Here is a 24,529-nt window from a genome sequence, read left to right on the forward strand (position 1 = left end):
TCACCTTCTGGATGATAGCGGGGTGAACAGGCCGTGGCTCGGGTGGTTGATGTCCTTGATGATCTTTTTGGCCTTCCTGTGACATCGGGTGCTGTAGTTGTCCTGGAGGGCAGGCAGTGTGCCCCCGGTGATGCGTTGGGCAGACCGTACCACCCTCTGGAGAGCCCTGCAGTTGCGGGCGGTGCAGTTGCCGTACCAGGCGGTGATACAGGATGCTCTCAATTGTGCATCTGTAAAAGTTTCTGAGGGTCTTAAGGGTCAAGCCAAATTTCTTCAGCCTCCTGAATTAGTGGCTGCTCTTCATTTCGGATTGACAGGCTGCACCTACACTGAACAAAAATATAAATGCAACATGTAAAGTGATGGTCTTATGTTTCATGAGCTGAAATAGAAGATCTCCAAATTTTTCCATATGCAAAAGAACCAACGTATTTCTCTCAAATTTTGTGCACAAATTTGTTTACATCCCTGTTAGTGAACATTTCTCCTTTGCCAAAATAATCAATCCACCTGACAGGTGTGGCATATCAAGAAGCTGATTAAACAGCATGATCATTACACAGGTGCACCTTGTGCTGGGTACAATAAAAGGCCACTCTAAAATGTGCAGTTTTGTCACAACACAATGCCACCAATGTTTCAAGTTTTGAGGGAGTGTGCAATTGGCATGCTGACTGCAGGAATGCCCACCAGAGCTGAATTGAATGCTCATTTCGCTACCATAAGCCGCCTCCAACGTCATTTTAGAGACTTTGGCAGTACATCCAACCGGCCTCACAACCGCAGTCCACATGTAACCACGCCAGCCCGGGACCTCCACATCCAGCTTCTTCACCTGTGGGATCGTCTGAGACCAGCCACCCGGACAGCTGATGAAACTGAGGAATATTTATGTCTGTAATAAAGCCCTTTTGTGGGCAAAAAAACTCATTCTGATTGGCTGGGCCTGGCTCCCCAGGCCCACCCATGGCTGTGCCCCTGCCCAGTCATGTGAAATCCATAGATTAGGGCCTAATTTATTTATTTATATTAACTTGTAACTCAGTAAAATCGTTTAAATTGTTGCGTTTATATTTTTGTTCAGTATAAATCCCATTCATGTACTCCATAGGCGTAAACACATGCCACATTCAAAACAACTGGGAACTATGAATAATACAGGTCAAATCATGACGTCAGTGATCTTCAGGTCGGAGCTCTAGAAAGAGGCCGGAGTTGGAATTCTGAGTTGGATTACCGTTTTTTTCCCTGGAGTTCACAGTCGTTTTGAACACGCAACAGTACAGACAGAACAACGTTAGTCATAAAACATATTTGGTAACAGTATCGACCTACCTAGCAAATGCATTTTTTTCATCAAGATGGCCAACCGTTGTGTGGTAGCAAGGTGTGAGTATGCATAGATGGCCACGCAACGAAACATTAAGTAAAAAGTGGGATACATTTGTGAAAATTAGGCGACACCAGCACCAGCAGAGACCGAGCATTATCACGGGCTGTAGTGAGCATGGAAGTGAAAGAGCTACCTCTATGCTAACGTTAGCTAGCTGTAACTACCGCATTCAGCTCACGTGTTCCATCTAAATAACACTGCTAAAACTAACTCAATGTAGCTAAGGTAATGTGGCGACAAGATCATGACATGTAAACCTTGCACCAAGATCATGTCAAACTAAAATGGTTGTGATATATCCTCTCTAGCTAACTAATGTAGCTAATCTGTCCTGAGAACAGGTCGAGGCAGACCGTGCAAACCCTGGTGACCCTGGCCATGTTGAAGTTGGTTTGAGATTCTATATTCGCCAAGACATTCGGACCTTACACTTCAATAGCTTGCCAACGATTTGGGCTACATACCTCGGGTTAGGCTCTTTGTGAAGGAAAAAAGGTGTACAACATTGCACAGGTCTTATTTTCACCCAGCAATGGCATAGGCAGCCTGACACACGTCAATGCAACTGGTTATTGACCATCAGTAAGTGCATGGTCACCATATTACAATTTCAATAGCTCTTCAACCACGTGACTTAACAACCTCATTTCAACTGTCTATTATTCCTTGCATAAAGAGGCATGTTGCACACCCGTTTGGTTTTCCCATACAATTATTCGATAAAAAAAGTAAAAACAACTTAAAATTCAATAGCTCCTTGATCACATCAAATAGCCACCTCAAACCAACGTTATATTGTTCACAGGGTAGGGACACACATTGCACACCCTTTAGTTTCCCCTCAAGGCTCTTACACAATTACATATAAATATTTGAAACTTCAGAATTTAATAGCTCTTCAACCACGTGACTAAGCAACCTCATTTCAACTTTGTATTCCTTTATATAGAGGCATGTTGCACACACATTAGTTCGAATAAAACGATTCCTATATACAGTATGTTCGGAAAGACCCCTTGACTTTTTCCACGTTTTGTTACGTTACAGCCTTATTCTAAAATTGATGAAATTGTTTATTTCCCCTCATCAATCTACACACAATACCCCAAAATGATGAAGCAAAAACAGGTTTTTATAATTTTTGGGAAATGTATTACAAATAAAAAACTGAAATATAACATTTACATAAGTATTCCGACACTTTACTCAGTACTTTGTTGAAGCACCTTTGGCAGCAATTACAGCCTTGAAGCTTCTTGGGTATAACGCTACAAGCTTGGCACGCCTGTATTTGGGGAGTTTCTCCCATTCTTCTCTGCAGATCCTCTCAAGCTCTGTCAGGTTGGATGGGGAGTGTCTCTGCACAGGTATTTTCAGGTATCTCCAGAGATGTTCGATTGGGTTCAAGTCCGGGCTCTGGCAGGGCCACTCAAGGACATTCAGAGACTTGTCCCGAAGCCACTCCTGCGTTGTCTTGGCTGTGTGCTTAGGGTCGTTGTCCTGTTGGAAGGTGAACCGTCGCCCCAGTCTGAGGTCCTGAGCGCTCTGGAGCAGGTTTTCATCAAGGATCTCTCTGTACTTTGCTCCGTTCATCTTTCCCATGAACCTTACTAGTGTCCCTGTCACTGAAAAACATCCCCACAGCATGATGCTGCCACCACCATGCTTCACCGTAGGGATGGTGCCAGGTTTCCTCCAGATGTGACGCTTGGCATTCAGGCCAAAGAGTTCAGGCCAATTTTGGTTTAATCAGACCAGAGAATCTTGTTTCTCATGGTCTGAGAGTCTTCAAACGGGCTGTCATGTGTATTTTACTGAGGAGTGGCTTCCGTCTGGCCACTCGACCATAAAGGCCTGATTGGTGGAGTGCTGCAGAGATGGTTGTCCTTCTGGAAGGTTCTCCCATGTCCACAGAGGAACTCTGGAGCTCTGTCAAAGTGACAATCGGGTTCTTGGTCACCTCCCCCGATTGTTCAGTTTGGCCGGGCGGCCAGCTCTAGGAAGAGTCTTGGTGGTTCCACACTTCTTCCATTTAAGAATGATGGAGGCCACTGTGTTCTTGGGGACCTTCAATGCTGCAGAAATGTTTTGGTCTCGACACAATCCTGTCTCGGAGATCTACGGACAATTCCTTCGAAAGATGGATATGTAATCTTCACTTCAACACTATTGACAGATAAATGTAACCTAATTTAACAATGACAACAAGATAACTAATGTAAAGCATACTGTGTCCATAATAAGTAAGTATAAGTATATAGGTTATAGGTTACTAAAATTACAGGAGGGGTGTTGGGGTTGGAAAGTAATAAAGGGAAATATATTCAAAAAAAGGTGTGCGTGTGTATATACACACTACCGTTCAAAAGTTTGGGGTCACTTAGAAATGTCATTGTTTTTTAAAGAAAAGCAATTTTTTTGTCCATTTAAAATAACATCAAATTGATCAGAAATACTGTGTAGACATTGTTAATGTTGTAAATGGATATTGTAGCTGGAAACTGCTGATTTTTAATGGAATATCTACATGGGCGTACAGAGGCCCATTATCAGCAACCATCAGTCCTGCGTTCCAATGGCACGTTGTGTTTGCTAATCCAAGTTTATCCTTTGAAAAGGCTAATTGATCATTAGAAAACCCTTTTGCAATTATGTTAGCACAGCTGAAAACTGTTGTGCTGATTAAAGAAGCAATAAAACTGGCCTTCTTGAGACTAGTTGAGTATCTGGAGCATCAGCAATTGTGGGTTCGATTACAGGCTCAAAATGGCCAGAAACAAAGAACTTTCTTCTGAAACTCGTCAGTCTATTCTTGTTCTGAAAAATGAAGGCTATGCGAGAAATTGCCAAGAAACTGTAGATCACCAGTATCAACGTCAACAGTGAAGAGGCGACTCTGGGATGCTGACCTTCTAGGCAGAGTTGCAAAGAAAAAGCCATATCTCAGACTGGCCAATAAAAATAAAAGATTAAGATGGGCAGTCTGAGATATGGCTTTTTCTTTGCAACTCTGCCTAGAAGGTCAGGATCCCGGAGTCGCCTCTTCACTGTTGACGTTGAGACTGGTGTTTTGCGGGTACTATTTAATGAAGCTGCCAGTTGAGGACCTGTGAGGCGCCTGTTTCTCAAACTAGACACTAATGTATTTGTCCTTTTGCTCAGTTGTGCACCGGGGCCTCCCACTCCTCTTTCTATTCTGGTTAGAGCCAGTTTGCGCTGTTCTGTGAAGGGAGTAGTACACAGCGTTGTACGAGATCTTCAGTTTCATGGCAATTTCTCGCATGGAATAGCCTTCATTTCTCAGAACAAGAATAGACTGACGAGTTTCAGAAGAAAGTTATTTGTTTCTGGCCATTTTGAGCCTGTAATCGAACCCACAATTGCTGATGCTCCAGATACTCAACTAGTCTCAAGAAGGCCAGTTTTATTGCTTCTTTAATCAGCACAACAGTTTTCAGCTGTGCTAACATAATTGCAAAAGGGTTTTCTAATGATCAATTAGCCTTTTAAAATGATAAACTTGGATTAGCAAACACAACGTGCCATTGGAACACAGGACTGATGGTTGCTGATAATGGGCCTATGTACGCCTATATAGATATTTCATAAAAAATCAGCAGTTTCCAGCTCTAATAGCCATTTACAACATTATCAATGTCTACACTGTATTTCTGATCAATTTGATGTTATTTTAATTGACAAAAAAATTGCTTTTCTTTTGAAAATGAGGACATTTCTAAGTGACCCCAAACTTTTGAATGTATGTGTATGTGTGTATATACACTGTGTTCACAATTATTAGGCAAGTTGCATGTTTGAGGATTAGTTTTATTATTGAACAACTACAGTGCTCTTGGTCAATCCAAAATGTTAATAAACCTCAAACCTGAATATTTAAGAAAGTAAAAGGTTTTGGCTTTCTTTGGAGAATATCTATGTGTCCGCAATTATTGGGCAACTATTAGTGTACAGAATTATTATGCAACTAAATGAAAAACTAAAAGTTCCCCATCTCACTTGTTTATTTTCATCTGTTAAAGTGAGAATAATAAACAAACTCAACATTTACAAATAAACATTTCTGTGACCAATATAGCCACCCTTTTCAATAACAGTCATAAGCCTTCCATCCATGGAGTCTGTCAGTTTCTTGATCTGTTGACGATCATCTTTTTGTGCAGCAGCAACCACAGCCTCCCAGACACTGGTCAGAGAGGTGTACTGTTTTCCTTTACCGTAAATCGACTGTTTAAGAAGGGACCACAAGTTCTCAATAGGGTTTAGGTCAGGTGAGGAAGGGGGCCATGTCATTATTCTTTCATCTTTAAGGCCTTTACTGGCTAGCCACGCAGTGGAGTACTTCGATGCATGCGATGGAGCATTGTCCTGCATAAAAATCATGGTCTTCTTGAAAGATGCAGACTTTTTTCTGTACCCCTGCTTGAAGAAAGAGCCTTCTAAAAACTGGCAGTAGGTTTGGGAGTTGAGTTTGAGTCCATCTTCAACCCGAAAAGGTCCAACTAGCTCATCTTTAATAATACCAGCCAATACCAGTACCCCACCTCCACCTTGCTGGCGTCTGAGTTGAAGTGGAGCTCCGTGCCCGTTTCTGATCCAGCCAGGGGTCCATCCATCCGGTCCGTCAAGAGTCACTCATCTCATCAGTCCATAAAACCTTTGTAAAATCTGTCTTCAGATATTTCTTGGCCCAGTCTTGACGTTTCAACTTATGTGTCTTGTTCAGTGGTGGTCGGGTTTCAGCCTTCCTTACCTTGGCCATGTCTCTGAGTACTGAACACCTTTACTTCTGGGCACTCCAGGTAGGTTGCAGTTCTGGAATATGACAGCACTGGAGGATAATGGGTTCCTGGTAGCTTCACGTTTGATTCTTCTCAAATCTTTGGCAGTTAATTTGCGTCTTTTTTTGCGACCCTGTTGACTATTTGCAACAAAACGTTTGATGGTTCTGTGATCACGCCCCAATATATTAGCAATTTCAAGAGTGCTGCATCCCTCTGAAATACTTTTTACAATTTTTGACTTTTCAGTCAGTTAAATCTCTTTTTTGGCCCATTTAGCCTGAGGAAAAGACACTGCCTAATAATTATACACACCTTGATATAGGGTGTTGATCTCCTTAGGCCACACCCTCCCTCATTACACAAATACACATCACCTGATATGCTTAAATCCAATAAGCATTCCAGTTTATACAGCTTGGAGTTGGGAAATATGCATAATAATGATGATGTGTTCAAAATACTAATACTAATAATTGTGCACACAATGTGTGTGTGTGTGTATATTTGCGGGGGAAAAAACATGGGGGATTGGAAGTAATGCAGACAATTACATTGATGGAAGTTACAATCTATCTGCAATATTTAAAGCTGATCTACCCCCTAAAACAATAAAAAAAAAAATATCACACTGAAAGATTATACTTTGCAATCATTTATTCATCAAAAATCAACAAATGCAATTCCATAGTGCTGAAAAAATAAGTATACCCCTAGCTTCAATAGCTTGTGTTGCCCCCTTCGGCTGAATTAACTTCACTTAGACGTTTCTTGTAACTGTCTATCAGTCTCTTATGTCGACTGGGAGGAATTTTTGGCCACTCTTCTTTATAGTACTGCTTCAACTATCATGTATGAATGGCCCACTTCAAGTTCCCCCACAGCATTTCGATAGGATTGAGATCTGGGCTTTGACTCGGCCATTCCATAACCCTCCATTTCTTATTTTTGAGCCATTCTGTTGTTGCTTTGCTTTTGTGTTTTGGATCATTGTCCTGTTGCAAGATCCATGTTCGGTTCAGCTTCAGCTTTTTGACAGGTGGCCTCACATTCTCCTCAAGAATTCTATTGTACAATATAGAATTCATGTTTGACTCAATGATGACAAGTTGGCCAGGCCCTGAGGCAGCAAAGCAGCCCCAAACCATAATGCCACCACCTCCATGCTTTACGGTTGGTATGAGGTTCTTCTGTTCAAAGGCAGTGTTTCGTTTTCGCCAAACATGGAGTCTGGCATTGTGGCAAAACAACTCCACATTTGACTCATCTGTCCAGAGCACATTGTTCCAGTAGTTTTGGTCTTTACCCAGGTGTTGTCTGGCAAACATCAGTCGTCTTGATATTATTTTTTGAGTGCAGAGGCTTTTTCCTTCCTGACCTCCCAAGTTTGTGCAGTCTCTTTCTGACAGTTGACTCATGCAATTCGACATTGATTGTGGCAAAAGAGGCCTGTAGATCCCTTGATGTTACCCTGGAGTTCTTAGAGACTTCTATGAGCATCTTTCAGTCAGCTCTTAGGCAGAATTTGGTGGGACGACCTGTCCTTAGTAGATTGCCAGTGGTCTGGAATTTTCTCCATTTGTAGATGAGCCGTCGGACAGTGGAATGATGTACTTCGAATTGTTTGGAAATGGATTTGTAACCCCTCCCAGACTCATGGGCATCAATAATCTTTCTTCTGAGGGACTCGGATAGGTATTTTGATCTTGGTATGATGTGTTACCACACAGACATATGGTTAAGACCAAACCAGACCAAGTTTCTAATCTTTATGGAAGGCTGGACCCTCCTATGTTTCTCTCTAAAGATTTTCTAATCATTTGCACCTGTTTTGGTGCACCTGATTCTAATTTTAGCCATTTTATGTGATTGTAAAGGTAGGGGTGTACTAACTTTTTCCGCATAAGGAAAAGGCATTTTTGTTTATTTTAATTGCATAACATTTTCAAAGTTTTTTATTTTGTTAGTGTGATTTGTTAAATTGGGGTACCTTTATCAATGAATGTGGTGGGAATTTAGCTCAAATATCCGTAAGGGTAGGTAACAAATCATCTGTCACGCTGATCCTCAACACGGGGGACCCTCAGGGGTGTTTATTTTTTATTTTTTTATTTCACCTTTATTTAACCAGGTAAGCCAGTTGAGAACAGGTTCTCATTTACAACTGCGACCTGGCCAAGATAAAGCAAAGTAGTGCAATAAAAACAACACAGAGTTACATATGGGGTAAAAAAAAAAACATAAAGTCAGAAATACAACAGAAAATATATATACAGTGAGTGCAAATGTAGCAAGTTATGGAGGTAAGGCAATAAATAGGCTATAGTGCAGAATAATTACAATAGTATTAACACTGGAATGCTAGATGTGCAAGAGATTATGTGCAAATAGAGATACTGGGGTGCAAAAGAGCAAAATAAATAACAATATAGGGATGAGGTAGTTGGGTGGGCTAATTTCGGATGGGCTGTGTACAGGTGCAGTGATCGGTAAGGTGCTCTGACAACTGATGCTTAAAGTTATTGAGGGAGATAAGAGTCTCCAGCTTCAGAGATTTTTGCAATTCGTTCCAGTCATTGGCAGCAGAGAACTGGAAGGAATGGCGGCCAAAGGAGGTGTTGGCTTTGGGAATGACCAGTGAGATATACCTGCTGGAGCGCAGACTACGGGTGGGTGCTGCTATGGTGACCAATGAGCTAAGATAAGGCGGGGATTTGCCTAGCAGTGATTTATAGATGGCCTGGAGCCAGTGGGTTTGACGACGAACATGTAGTGAGGACCAGCCAACAAGAGCGTACAGGTCACAGTGGTGGGTAGTGTATGGGGCTTTGGAGACAAAACGGATGGCACTGTGATAGACTACATCCAATTTGCTGAGTAGAGTGTTGGAGGCTATTTTGTAAATTACATCGCCGAAGTCAAGGATCGGTAGGATAGTCAGTTTTACGAGGGCATGTTTGGCAGCATGAGTGAAGGAGGCTTTATTGCGAAATAGGAAGCCGATTCTAGATTTAACTTTGGATTGGAGATTCTTTATGTGAGTCTGGAAGTTGAGTTTACAGTCTAACCAGACACCTAGGTATTTGTAGTTGTCCACATACTCTAGGTCAGACCCGTCGAGAGTGGTGATTCTAGTCGGGTGGGCGGGTGCCAGCAGCGTTCGATTGAAAAGCATGCATTTAGTTTTACTAGTGTTTAAGAGCAGTTGGAGGCTACTGAAGGATTGTTGTATGGCATTGAAGCTCGTTTGGAGGTTTGTTAACACAGTGTCCAATGAAGGGCCAGATGTATACAAAATGGTGTCGTCTGCGTAGAGGTGGATCTGAGAGTCACCAGCAGCAAGAGCGACATCATTGATATACACGGAGAAAAGTGTCGGCCCAAGAATTGAACCCTGTGGCACCCCCATAGAGACTGCCATAGGTCCAGACAACAGGCCCTCCGATTTGACACACTGAACTCTATCTGAGAAGTAGTTGGTGAACCAGGCGAGGCAGTCATTTGAGAAACCAAGGCTATTTAGTCTGCCAATAAGAATGCGGTGGTTGACAGAGTCGAAAGCCTTGGCCAGGTCGATGAAGACGGCTGCACAGTACTGTCTATTATCAATCGCGGTTATAATATCGTTTAGGACCTTGAGCGTGGCTGAAGTGCACCCGTGACCAGCTCGGAAACCGGATTGCATAGCGGCGAAGGTACGGTGGTATTTGAAATGGTCGATGATCTGTTTGTTAACTTGGCTTTCGAATACTTTCGAAAGGCAGGGCAGGATGGATATAGGTCTGTAGCAGTTTGGATCTAGAGTGTCACCCCCTTTGAAGAGGGGGATGACCGCGGCAGCTTTCCAATCTCTGGGGATCTCAGACGTTATGAAAGAGAGGTTGAACAGACTAGTAATAGGGGTAGCGACAATTTCAGCGGCTAGTTTTAGAAAGAAAGGGTCCAGATTGTCTAGCCCAGCTGATTTGTAGGGGTCCAGATTTTGCAGCGCTTTCAAAACATCAGCTGTCTGAATTTGTGTGAAGGAGAAGCGGGGGGGGCATGGGCAAGTTGCAGCAGAGGGTGCAGAGTTGGTGGCCGGGTTAGTGGTAGCCAGATGGAAAGCATGGCCAGCTGTAGCAAAATGCTTGTTGAAATTCTCGATTATTGTAGATTTATCGGTGGTGATAGTGTTTCCTAGCCTCAGTGCAGTGGGCAGCTGGGAGGAAGTGCTCTTATTCTCCATGGACTTTACAGTGTCCCAAAACTTTTTGGAGTTAGTGCTACAGGATGCAAATTTCTGTTTGAAAAAGTTAGCCTTTGCTTTCCTGACTGCTTGTGTATATTGGTTCCTAACTTCCCTGAAAAGTTGCATATCGCGGGGGCTATTTGATGCTAATGCTGTACGCCACAGGATGTTTTTGTGCTGGTCAAGGGCAGTCAAGTCTGAGGAGAACCAGGGGCTATATCGGTTCTTAGTTCTGTATTTTTTGAATGGGGCATGTTTATTTAAGATTGAGAGGAAATTACTTTTAAGGAACAACCAGGCATCCTCTACTGACGGAATGAGATCTATATCCATCCAGGATACCTGGGCCAGGTCAATTAGGAAGGCCTCCTCGCTAAAGTGTTTTAGGGAGCGTTTGACAGTGATGAGGGGTGGTCGTTTGACCGCGGACCCGTTACGGACGCAGGCAATAAGGCAGTGATCGCTGAGATCCTGGTTGAAGACAGCTGAGGTGTATTTAGAGGGTATGTTAGTCAGGATGATATCTATGAGGGTACCCATGTTTACGGATTTAGGGTTGTACCTGGTAGGTTCGTTGATAATTTGCGTGAGGTTGAGGGCATCTAGCTTGGATTGTAGGATGGCTGGGGTATTAAGCATATCCCAATTTAGGTCACCAAGCAGTACAAACTCTGAGGATAAATGGGGGGCAATCAATTCACATATGGTGTCCAGGGCACAGCTGGGGGCTGAGGGGGGTCTGTAGCAAGCGGCAACAGTGAGAGACTTATTTCTGGAAAGGTGGATTTTTAGAAGTAGAAGCTCAAACTGTTTGGGCACAGACCTGGATAGTATGATAGAGCTCTGCAGGCTATCTCTACAGTAGATTGCAACTCCACCCCCTTTGGCAGTTCTATCTAGACGGAAAATGTTATAGTTGGGGATGGAAATTTCAGAATTTTTGGTGGCCTTCCTGAGCCAGGATTCAGACACTGCTAGAACATCAGGGTTGGCAGAGTGTGCTAACGCAGTGAATAACTCAAACTTAGGAAGTAGACTTCTGATATTTATGTGCAAGAAACCAAGACTTTTGCGATTACAGAAGTCATCAAATGATAGCGCCTGGGGAGTAGGAGTGATACTGAGGGCTGCAGGGCCTGGGTTAGCCTCTACATCACCAGAGGAACAGAGGAGGACTAGAATAAGGATACGGCTAAAGGCTTTAAGAACTGGTCTTCTAGTGCGTTGGGTACATAGAATAAAGGGGGCAGATTTCCGGGTGTTATAGAAAAGATTCAGGGCATTATGTACAGACAAGGATATGGAAGGATATGAGTAAAGTGGAGGTAAACCTAAGCGTTGGGTAACGATGAAAGAGATAGCATCGCTGGAGGCATCAATTGAGTCGGTCTCCGCGTGTATTGGGGGAGGTGCAAAGGAGCTATCTAAGGCAGGTTTAGCTAGGCTGGGGGGTCTACAGTGATATAGTACAATTAGAAATAACCGAAACAACAATAAACTAACCATGTTTGGGCTGAGGCTAAACATAAACAGGATGTAGTACCGTAAAAAGGAACAGTCCAGCAGATATCAGCTGTATAGCTGAGTTATCATAAGGTCCGGTGGTGAAGTACTAGTGAGTAAGAGGCCACGGCTAGCGGGCCAGGGCTAGCAGATGGATGGAATCTTCGTGGTTAACGTCGTAACCACATCAGACGATTTCGTCGGCAGACAGGTGTGTGCTCAGTCCCCTCCTGTACTCCCTGTTCACCCATGACTGCATGGCCAAGCACGACTCCAACACCATTAAGTTTGCCGAAAACACAACAGTGGTAGGCCTGATCACCGAAAACGATGAGACAGCCTATAGGGAGGATGTCAGAGACCTGGCCGTGTGGTGCCAGGATAACAACCTCTCCCTCAACGTGATCAAGACAAAGGAGATGATTGTGGACTACAGGAAAAGGAGGACCGAGCACGCCCCCTTCTCATCAACGGGGCTGTAGTGGAGCAGGTTGAGAGCTTCAAGTTCCTTGGTGTCCACATCACCAACAAACTATCCTGATCCAAACACACCAAGACAGTTGTGAAGACAAAGCCAGATCCTCAAAAAGTTATACAGCTGCTCCATCGAGAGGATCCTGACTGGTTGCATCACCGCCTGGTATAGCAACTGCTCGGCCTCCGACCGCAAGGCACTACAGAGGGCCCAGTACATCACTTCCTGCCATCCAGGACCTCTATACCAGGCGGTGTCAGAGGAAGGCCCTAAAAATTGCCAAAGACTCCAGCCACCCTAGTCATAGACTGTTCTCTCTGCTACCGCACGGCAAGCGGTACCGGAGCGCCAAGTCTAGGTCCAAAAGGCTCCTTAACAGCTTCTACCCCCAAGCCATAAGACTCCTGAACAGCTAATCAAATGACTACCTGGAGTATTTGCACCCCCCTCTCTTTTTACACTGCTGCTACTGTTTATTATCCATGCATAGTCACTTTACCTCGACCTACATGTACTCTACCAGTCAAAAGCTTGGTCACACCTACTCATTCAAGGGTTTTTCTTAATTGTAGAATAATAGTGAAGACATCAAAACTATGAAATAACACATATGGAATCATGTAGTAACCAAAAAAGTGTTAAACAAATCAAAATATATTTTATATTTGAGATTCTACAAATATCCACCCTTTGCCTTGATGACAGCTTTGCACACTCTTGGCATTCTCTCAACCAGCTTCATGAGGTAGTCACCTGGAATGCATTTCAATTAACAGGTGTGCCTTCTTAAAAGTTAATTTGTGGAATTTCTTTCCTCCTTAATGCGTTTGAGCCAATCAGTTCTGTTGTGACAAGGTGGGGGGGGGTATTACATTTACATTTTAGTAATTTAGCAGACGCTCTTATCCAGAGCGACTTACAGTTAGTGCATACATTTTCATACTGGCCCCCCGTGGGAAACGAACCCACAACCCTGGCGTTGCAAGCGCCATGCTCTACCAACTGATAGCCCTATTTGGTAAAAGACCAAGTCCATATTATGGCAAGAACAGCTCAAATAAGCAAAGAGAAACGACAGTCCATCATTACTTTAAGACATGAAGGTCAGTCAATAAGGAACATTTTAAGAAATTTGAAAGTTTCTTCAAGTGCAGTCGCAAAAACCATCAAGCGCTATGATGAAACTGGCTCTCATGAGGACCGCCACAGGAATGGAAGACCCAGAGTTACCTCTGCTGCAGATGATAAGTTCATTAGAGTTACCAGCCTCAGAAATTGCAGCCAAAATAAATGCTTCACAAAGTTCAAGTAACAGACACATTTCAACATCAACTGGTCAGAGGGGACTGTGAATCAGGCCTTCATGGTCGAATTGCTGCAAAGAAACCACTACTAAAGGACACCAATAATAAGAAGAGACCTGCTTGGGCCAAGAAACACGAGCAATGGACATTCGATTTTTGGTTCCAACCGCTGTGTCTTTGTGAGACGCGGTGTGGGTGAACCCATCTGGTTTGGGCTTAGTGGGACTATCATTTGTTTTTCAACAGGACAATGACCCAACACACCTCCAGGCTGTGTAAGGGCTATTTTACCAAGAAGGAGCGTGATGGAGTGCTGCATCAGATGACCTGGTTTCCACAATTCCCCGACCTCAACCCAATTGAGATGGTTTGGGATGAGTCGGACGGCAGAGTGAAGGAAAAGTGCTCAGCATATGTGGGAACTCCTTCAAGACTGTTGGAAAAGCATTCCAGATGAAACTAGTTGAGAGAATGCCAAGAGTGTGAAAAGCTGTCATGAAGGCAAAGGGTGGCTATTTGAAGAATCTCAAATATACAGTGGGGAAAAAAAGTATTTAGTCAGCCACCAATTGTGCAAGTTCTCCCACTTAAAAAGATGAGAGAGGCCTGTAATTTTCATCATAGGTACTCGTAAACTATGACAGACAAATTGAGAAAAAAAAATCCAGAAAATCACATTGTAGGATTTTTTATGAATTTATTTGCAAATTATGGTGGAAAATAAGTATTTGGTCACCTACAAACAAGCAAGATTTCTGGCTCTCACAGACCTGTAACTTCTTCTTTAAGAGGCTCCTCTGTCCTCCACTCGTTACCTGTATTAATGGCACCTGTTTGAACTTGTTATCAGTATAAAAGACACCTGTCCACAACCTCAAACAGTCACACTCCAAACTCCACTATGGCCAAGACCAAACAAAATTGTAGACCTGCACCAGGCTGGGAAGACTGAATCTGCAATAGGTAAGCAGCTTGGTTTGAAGAAATCAACTGTGGGAGCAATTATTAGGAAATGGAAGACATGTAAGACCACTGATAATCTCCCTCGATCTGGGGCTCCACGCAAGATCTCACCCCGTGGGGTCAAAATGATCACAAGAACGGTGAGCAAAAATCCCAGAACCACACAGGGGGACCTAGTGAATGACCTGCAGAGAGCTGGGACCAAAGTAACAAAGCCTACCATCAGTAACACACTACGCCGCCAGGGACTTAAATCCTGCAGTGCCAGACGTGTCCCCCTGCTTAAGCCAGTACACGTCCAGGCCCGTCTGAAGTTTGCTAGAGTACATTTGGATGATCCAGAAGAGGATTGGGAGAATGTCATATGGTCAGATGAAACCAAAATATAACTTTTTGGTAAAAACTCAACTCGTCGTGTTTGGAGGACAAAGAATGCTGAGTTGCATCCAAAGAACACCATACCTACTGTGAAGCATGGGGGTGGAAACATCATGCTTTGGGGCTGTTTTTCTGCAAAGGGACCAGGACGACTGATCCGTGTAAAGGAAAGAATGAATGGGGCCATGTATCGTGAGATTTTGAGTGAAAACCTCCTTCCATCAGCAAGGGCATTGAAGATGAAACGTGGCTGGGTCTTTCAGCATGACAATGATCCCAAACACACCGTCCGGGCAACGAAGGAGTGGCTTCGTAAGAAGCATTTCAAGGTCCTGGAGTGGCCTAGCCAGTCTCCAGATCTCAACCCCATAGAAAATCTTTGGAGGGAGTTGAAAGTCTGTGTTGCCCGGCGACAGCCCCAAAACATCACTGCTCTAGAGGAGATCTGCATGGAGGAATGGGACAAAATACCAGCAACAGTGTGTGAAAACCTTGTGAAGACTTACAGAAAACGTTTGACCTGTGTCATTGCCAACAAAGGGTATATAACAAAGTATTGAGAAACTTTTGTTATTGACCAAATACTTATTTTCCACCATAATTTGCAAATAAAATCATAAAAAATCCTACAATGTGATTTTCTGGAATTTTTTTCTCATTTTGTCTGTCATAGTTGACGTGTACCTATGATGAAAATTACAGGCCTCTCTCATCTTTTTAAGTGGGAGAACTTGCACAATTGGTGGCTGACTAAATACTTTTTTTCCCCACTGTATATATTTTGTATTTGTTTAACACTTTTTTACTACATGATTCCATATGTTATTTAATAGTTTTGATGTCTTCACAATTTCTCTACAATGTAGAAAATAGTAAAAATAAAGAAAAACCCTTGAATGAGTAGGTGTGTCCAAACGTTTGACTGGTACTGTACATATTACCTCGACTAACCTGTGCCCCTGCACATTGACTCCGTACCGGTACCCCCTGTGTATAGGCTCGCTACTGTTATTTTACTGCTGCTCTTTAATTATTATATATACACTACCAGTCAAAAGTTTGGACACACCTACTCATTCAAGGGTTTTTCTTTATTTTTACTATTTTCCGATGATACTGTAGGTTTAAATTTTTTACATTTTAGCAGACGCTCTTATCCAGAGTGACTTACAGGAGCAATTAGGGTTAAGTGCCTTGCTCAAGGGCACATCGACAGATTTTTCACCTAGCAGGCTCGAGGATTAGAACCAGCGACCTTTCGGTTACTGGCACAACGCTCTTAACCACTAAGCTACCTGTCTGTTTACATACATTGTGAACTGCACACCTACTGAGATGCACTGTCTGTTCCCATCCTGAGCGTTGATTAATGATCGTTCAGATTGCAGAACAAAGGCAATAGAGAAGCCAGATTTAGACATCTCATATAATTTAAAAGTTCCATTTCACGTCATGCTGTTAATAGAAATGTATGCAAATGTATTAAAAATAAAAAAACATAATGCTATGGGACTCGAAATTGAGCTCAGGGGCATCCTGTTTCCATTGATCATCCTTGAGATGTTTCTACAACTTGATTGGAGTCCACTTGCGGTAAATTCAATTGATTGGACATGATTTGGAAAGGCACACACCTGTCTATATAAGGTCCCACAGTTGACAGTGCATGTCAGAGCAAAAACCTAGCCATGAGGTCGAAGGAATTGTCAGTAGAGCTCAGAGACAGGATTGTGTTGAGGCACAGATCTGGGGAAGGGTACCAAAAAATGTCTGCAGCGTTGAAGGTCCCCAAGAACACAGTAGCCTCCATCATTCTTAAATGGAATAAGTTTGGAACCACCAAGACTCTTCCTAGAGCTGGCTGCCTGGCCAAACTGAGCAATCGGGGGAGAAGGGCCTTTGTCAGGGAGGTGACCAAGAACCCGATGGTCACTCTGACAGAGCTCCAGAGTTCCTCTGTGGAGATGGACAACCATCTCTGCAGCACTCCACCAATCAGGCCTTTTATGGTAGAGTGGCCAGATGGAAGCCACTCCTCAGTAAAAAGTACATGACAGCCCGCTTGGAGTTTGCTAAAAGGCACCTAAAGGACTCTGACCATGAAACAAGATTTTCTGGCCTGAAAGCCAAGCGTCACGTCTGGAGGAAACCTGGCACCATCCCTACGGTGAAGCATGGTGGTGGCAGCATCATACTGTGGAGGTGTTTTCCAGCGGCAGGGACTGGGAGACTAGTCAGGATCGAGGGAAAGATGAACAAAGCAAAGTACAGAGATCCTTGATGAAAACCTGCTCCAGAGCGCTCAGGACCTCAGACTGAGGCGAAGGTTCACCTTCCAATAGAACAACTACCCTAAGCACACAGCCACTGCAGGAGTGGCTACAGGACAGAACCCGATCGAACATCTCTGGAAAGACCTGAAAATACCTGTGCAGCGACGCTCCCCATCCAACCTGACAGAGCTTGAGAGGATCTGCAGAGAAGAATGGGAGAAACTCCCCAAATACAGGTGTGCCAAGGTTGAAGCGTCATACCCAAGAAGACTCGAGGCTGTAATCGCTGCAAAAGGTGCTTCAACAAAGTACTGAGTAAAGGGTCTCAATACTTATGTAAATGTGTTATTTTTTAAATAATTTTTTTTGCAAAACTGTCAACCTGTTTTTGCTTTGTCATTATGGGGTATTGTGTGTAGATTGAGGAGAAAAACAATTTTAATCAATTTTAGAATAAGGCTGTAAGGTAACAAAGTGGAAAAAGTGAAGGGGTCTGAATACTTTTAGAATGCACTATAATTCCATTACCGTATTCCGTTACTGGGTATAAATCCACTTCACCTACTGTAGTCCAAAATGTTAAATGTTTTAACTCCAGGTGTTATGTCATAGCTGACACCATTCTTTCTGCAGACATCTTTGAATGTTAATTAGGTGCAGAAATTAGTTTTTGGAAAACGTGGTCGGATAGAAAACTGAAGGAGATTTTACCGTAATTCGATTACCAAACTTTGCATCAGCACAGTTGTTCCAGTAAATGTGCTTTTGTGATATTTTCTGTGTAAATTGTTCAAAGTAATCCTTGTGCATAGTTGTATGGTTTGTTAAACAAAAAAAACAAAAAATGTTTGGCATACATTTTAAAGTGAAAAATCTGAGTCAAAGCGTAATTCCGTTACCATGGAATAGCCCAGCTGTATACCATCTTGTCAATACCTCGCTAGCTTGGAGTTGTCTATCACTACTCACATTGTCTCCAAATTACTGTGTATGACTATCCCTTTGTGTCTTCTAGGTTCTGGCTTTAATAGGACATCAAAGGTAAATCAACCAGCAACAGCAAGCTCCTCTGACACCTATGTGAGTTGAGGGCATATACTGTGGCTCTTTTCACACATTTTTTTCCTTTGCCTATTCCACACCTTTTCCCAATACCTGTACAACCATGGACCATTGACATGACAACATTGAAGTCTTTCAACAATAAGTGGAATGTCGGCCTCAGAAACCGCCTAATTGCTAACTGGTTTATTTAGTTCCACTGCTGAGCAGATAGCGTCCATGATTAGCCTTATATCAGATATACTTTTAGGGACAATGGTCATAACGTTATTACAAGGTTTTTGGAAATGGGTGTCTTTCCTTATCATGGATAAATATTCACAAACTGTGCATCCTATGTCCCTGTTACTAACAACATATTGATACAGACCGAACCATTTGTAACCAGTAATAATGGTATTTTGTTTTCCTTTCCCAAGGCAGTTGGAGGGACAGTTTCCCAGCCTCGCCTGGACAGAGAGCAGCTCCTAGACGACACCGGTTCCTTGACTGTGGAAATCACTGAGGAGTTGTTTGTCAGTGATCATGATAACGATGATGTGGCCACTGCACCTGATGAAGAGGAATAACCTGAGGAACCCAAGAAGAAGAGGGGGAAAAAGGATAGTTCAGATGAGTGGGAGCCGTCTGATAAAGAAGATCCTGTAATACTAATGGACTATTCTTCTGATTCCTCTGAGGATTTGCAAACTGTTGGTTCCTCTGACCTAACAGAAGGGGCCAAAGCTGCTACTTCTCAGACAGACAGAGAGGAAGGTGGTAAGCTTGTAGTTCGGTGGTGCGATGAATGTGGAGCTGAGCCTTAAGTCACTTGCACCACACGGAGACATAAGATGCAATACGCCTGTGCTGTGTGTGTGGGTGAGGGCGAACAGGCTGTTGGATTTGACCAATTCTACATGCGGTTCGATGACCTATCCAGCATAAAAAATAATGTGCAACTCAAACACAAAACCAAAGTTTGTCAACCCACACTCTGCCCAGACTGCGGTAGGTATCACTTCAAGAAAGACCACTTGTGTGAGCACAATATCAAGAAGATCCCCTGCCTAGACTGTGGTAAGCTATTTGTTTCCCAGATATCTCTCAAGCTTCACATTAGAGTCCACCAGGACAGCTTTGTGCATGCATGCAAATTCTGCCTCAAGAAATTCAAGACCAAGCCAGACAAACAGACACATGAGGAGAGCCATCCCCAAGAGAAGAGTCCCTATCAATGCCCTGACTGCTCGGAGATATTCAATACTTTTTAAAAAACGGAACAGGCACCTTCAAAGCTGCCGAGGGCCAAGGAAGTACATTTGTGATGTCTGTGGCCAAGAATTAAATGGGTTGCATGTACTCAATAGACACAAAATTGTACACAACGGGCAGAAACCCTACAAGTGCAAGGTGTGCCAAATGTCCTTCAACCAAGTTAGCCACCTCAAGTCCCATTTGCGCCTCCACACAGGGGAGCGACCCTTCAAGTGTCAACAGTGTGAGAAGTGCTTCAATCACAACGTCAGTCTAAAGAACCACGTGCACCGTTATCATGGTCCAGACTCTCAGGAGCAGGGGGAGAGAGAGAAGGAGCGGAATAGTCAGGAGCTAAACTCTGGAACTGAGGAGAAAAAGCAGGGTGGACGCTCTAGTCCTAAAGAACAGGGAGAGGGTCAGGAACCAATCCATCAATCTGAGCAGGAGAGAGAGAAGCGGGAACCGAGAAAGAGGAGGCACAAGAGCAGTCAACGCCAGACATCTGACCCTGAGGAGTTCGAGGAGGAGGGGGTGAGGCAGATCAACAGTGACTCAGACTTCAACCCAGCAGAGGAGAGGACCACAAGTAGAGGAAGGGGAAGAAGAAAGGGTAGGCCAAGAGGGAGACCGAGTACCAATGGGAAGAGGAATGTTGCTGTAGAAGATTTAGATTGATCACACCAGTGTCATGTTCATTAGGGCACACCACAACAAAACATTTTAGAATGGAAAATGAAAATGAGCATTTTCTAATTTAACAACTACAGATAGAACATCCCTGTTTCACTTTGTTTTGTAGCATTTCACTCTGTTTCATGCTTACTGAACATGACCCAGTATGAACCCTAACATGAAGTATGGGGTCAAAATGTATGTGAGTCTTTTAGATTTAAGAGGCTAAGGGTTGTTTCTGCTATACAGTTGGTTGTATGAAAACACTACTGTAAAGACTATGTAATTGTTACTAATAGAAGTCAGTAAAATCAAATGACACTATTGATATTTACAGTAAATATATATATATATATACAGTTGAAGTCGGAAGTTTACATACACCTTAGCCAAATACATTTAAACTCAGTTTTTCACAATTCCTGACATTTAATCCTAGTAAAAATGTCCTGTCTTAGATCAGTTAGGATTACCACTTTATTTTAAGAATGTGAAATGTCAGAATAATAGGAGAGAGAATGATTTATTTCAGCTTTTCTTTCTTTCATCACATTCCCAGTGGGTCAGAAGTTTACATACACTCAATTAGTATTTGGTAGCATTGCCTTTAAATTGTTTAACTTGGGTCAAACGTTTCGGGTAGCCTTCCACAAGCTTCCCACAATACATTGGGTGAATTCTGGCCCATTCCTCCTGACAGAGCTGGTGTAACTGAGTCAGGTTTGTAGGCCTCCTTGCTCGCACACGCTTTTTCTGTTCTGCCCACACATTTTCTATAGGCTTGAGGTCAGGGCTTTGTGATGGCCACTCCAATACCTTGACTTTGTTGTCCTTAAGCCATTTTGCCACAACTTTGGAAGTATGCTTGGGGTCACTGTCCATTTGGAAGACCCATTTGCGACCAAGCTTTAACTTCCTGAGTGATGTCTTGAGATGTTGCTTCAATATATCCACATCATTTTCCTTCCTCTTGATGCCATCTATTTTGTAAAGTGCACCAGTCCCTCCTGCAGCAAAGCACCCCCACAGCATGATGCTGCCACCCCCGTGCTTCATGGTTGGGATGGTGTTCTTCGGCTTGCAAGCCCCCCCCCCCCCCCCTTTTCCTCCAAACATAACAATGGTAATTATGGCCAAACAGTTATATTTTTGTTTCATCAGACCAGAGGACATTTCTCCAAAAAGTACGATCTTCTTCCCCATGTGCAGTTGCAAACCGTAGTCTGGCTTTTTTATGGCGGTTTTGGAGCAGTGGCTTCTTCCTTGCTGAGCGGCCTTTCAGGTTATGTCGATATAGGACTCGTTTTACTGTGGATATAGATAATTTTGTACCTGTTTCCTCCAGCATCTTCACAAGGTCCTTTGCTGTTGTTCTGGGATTGATTTGCCCTTTTTGCACCAAAGTACGTTCATCTCTAGGAGACCATTTTCCTGAGCGGTATGACGGCTGCGTGGTCCCATGGTGTTTATACTTGCGTACCATTGTTTGTACAGATGAACGTGGTACCTTCAGGCGTTTGGAAATTGCTCCCAAAGATGAACAAGACTTGTGGAGGTCTACAATTTTCTTTCTGAGGTCTTGGCTGATTTCTTTTGATTTTCCCATGATGTCAAGCAAAGAGGCACTGAGTTTGAAAGTAGGCCTTGAAATACATCCACAGATACACCTCCATTTGACTCAAATGATGTCAATTAGCCTATCAGAAGCTTCTAAAGCCATGACATCATTTTCTGGAATTTTCCAAGCTGTTTAAAGGCACAGTCAACTTAGTGTATGTAAACTATGTATATGTACTGTAAACCGGTACACTGACCTCTGACTGTTTTAGTCATGTTGTAGAAGTTTGTTTTACAAAAATATGTTACTGGGTTGAAAATTTTTTTAATAATACAATTCATAGTCACCAAATATTTTAATATTTAGATTTTCTTCTACTTTAAACTAAGTTTGTGTTGCTGTTGAATTATTCAATAACATTGTTTTATCACAGTTTCAACCTCCTATTAAACTATTTTAGTAGGCTATTCCAGTTTGTAATGCTTAGATTTCTAATAGTTTTTTAAATAGCTGATAAGAATTTGTTTTTCTTATATTGTCATCCAGAATTGCTCTCTTTGCTGTCATGATGGTTTCAAATGAATTAAGTTCTATTTTGAAAAATGGTCTGTTTCTTGCCTTGAATATTCATAAACTTTATGGTTTTAAGTAAATATTATCTTCAACTCTGCTTATATGGATCATGTAACGCTCACTAGTTCTTAAGTTTTTCCCCCCATCACTTTGGTGCAATTGTCACACGTGGTACATTTTTACAACTCTAAGCACACAAATCCAAATGGATCATCAAAATTTCAAAACTCCAAGCACATTTTCGATTGAATGAGTATAACAAACAAAGTCACTTGTTCACTGCACCAAATCACTTTCAATTTGGATACATATTCAATCTAAGTATCTGCTTTTCAAAATGCAATATTCACTTTACTTTTGGTATGATTATCTTGTAATTTGTTAACAATACAATTAACTATCACTTAATCAAACTACTGAACGCTGGTAACTACTGAACCACGAGTATGTAGTGCCTAGTTAACCTATATAGTTTGATAACTGCTGAACACTGAAATTCTATATTTATTCCTCAATAATGTATCAATTTGACATCAATTTATGTTGGAAGGTTAAACCAAATAATATGGATGTGGCTGTAAATACTACATCGTTGTACAATTTTTTTCATCTGTTTTGGTCATGTACAAGTTTTTTTTACAAATACATTCTGTTACTTGGAGAGAAAAAAAATCTAATACAGTTAATATTCACAATGTTGATTATTTAATACTACTTTAACCACTGCTAAGTTTGTGTTGCTTTTGACTGTTGAGTTAAATGTAACTCATTTGGTGGAACATGGCGCTTGCAACACCAGGGTTGTGGGTTCGATTCCCACGGGGGGCCAGTATGAAAATGTATGCACTCACTACTGTTAGTCATTCTTGTCTGTTAAATGACTTAAAATGTGATAACATTGTTTGATTACTGTTTCTACAACTATTTTGGTATTCCAGTTTGTAATGCTAAGATTTCTAATAGTTTTTGAAATATCTAATTAGAAAATTGTGTCCTGAAATGTTATACAGAATTGCTCTCTTTGCTGTCATCTCTTTGCTATTTAGAATTATTTCTTTCCGTCAATATTAATAAACTTTGACATAAGTCAATTTAACTTTCAAACGCTGATGATATAGAGACATCAACCTCAAGATGTCTTCTATAAGATCAAGTAACGTTCATTATGCTTGTATAATAATGTGTTGAACAGACCTGCTTCTCTGTCATGTAAAGGTTCAATTTTTATAATATCACAACTGTCTGCAATGGCCAGAATGTTGCTGCTCCCTCCTGAAATCAACCCAGTATTAATCAATCAAATGTTTTGATAAAGCACTTGTCAGCAGTTGTCAAATATCCTGCAAAAGCAGAAGCAGGCAGGCACCACTCAACTCAAACCTTCAAAACCTCATCATCCAGTGCTGGAGAGTGGAGATGGCGTTTTGGGCCAGCAGGGGGCACTGTAGTCTTGGGATGACTGGTCTGTAGTATAGGATCAGGACGCTATTTTGTTATTTCAACCACTAATTTCCCCCCAGAATCATTGCTGAGGAGAGTGGAAGCAGAAATGTTATGTATGGGTTATGAATGTGTTATAAGTACTAGTCCTTATGTAGGTACCCTACTACCCTCCAAATAAAGTGGAACCACATCTCCTCCAAGGAACAGCACATACAAACTCATGTGCACAACATTGTTAACACACATGCAGTGTTATCAGGATGCTGTTTTTAAGTTGTCCTAGTGTAGTTCCTGTATCAAGATTGGTTTTCATTGCAGTGCAATATGAATGTCCAATACACACAATAGACTGACTGGAAAGTGGTCCTCTGTAGCTCAGCTGGTAAGAGCACGGCGCTTGTAACGCCAAGGTAGTGGGTTCGATCCCCGGGACCACCCATACACAAAAAAAATGTATGCACGCATGACTGTAAGTCGCTTTGGATAAAAGCGTCTGCTAAATGGCATATTATTATTAAAGGTGATTTCCCACAATCAAAGTAAGAGTTAAAATTTGTGTAAACGCTACATAGTTGTGTTCTGTGGGTGTTACTGACTAGGCTGATATTTAATTGGTGCACCATCCATAGTTTAGGCTGTACATTGCAATATGAATATTCAATACAC

The 24,529-nt window shown here is 42.3% G+C and overlaps 1 protein-coding gene across 1 annotated transcript in view; it reads left to right on the forward strand.

The window, feature by feature from the left end:
• fggy (FGGY carbohydrate kinase domain containing) overlaps window positions 1–24,529 on the forward strand; it is a 168,452-nt gene that overhangs the window by 120,677 nt on the left and 23,246 nt on the right. The gene's annotated exons all lie outside the window — the stretch shown is intronic.

Source organism: Coregonus lavaretus, assembly GCF_964263955.1.
Source record: "Coregonus lavaretus genome assembly, chromosome: 23".
NCBI lineage: Eukaryota > Metazoa > Chordata > Actinopteri > Salmoniformes > Salmonidae > Coregonus > Coregonus lavaretus.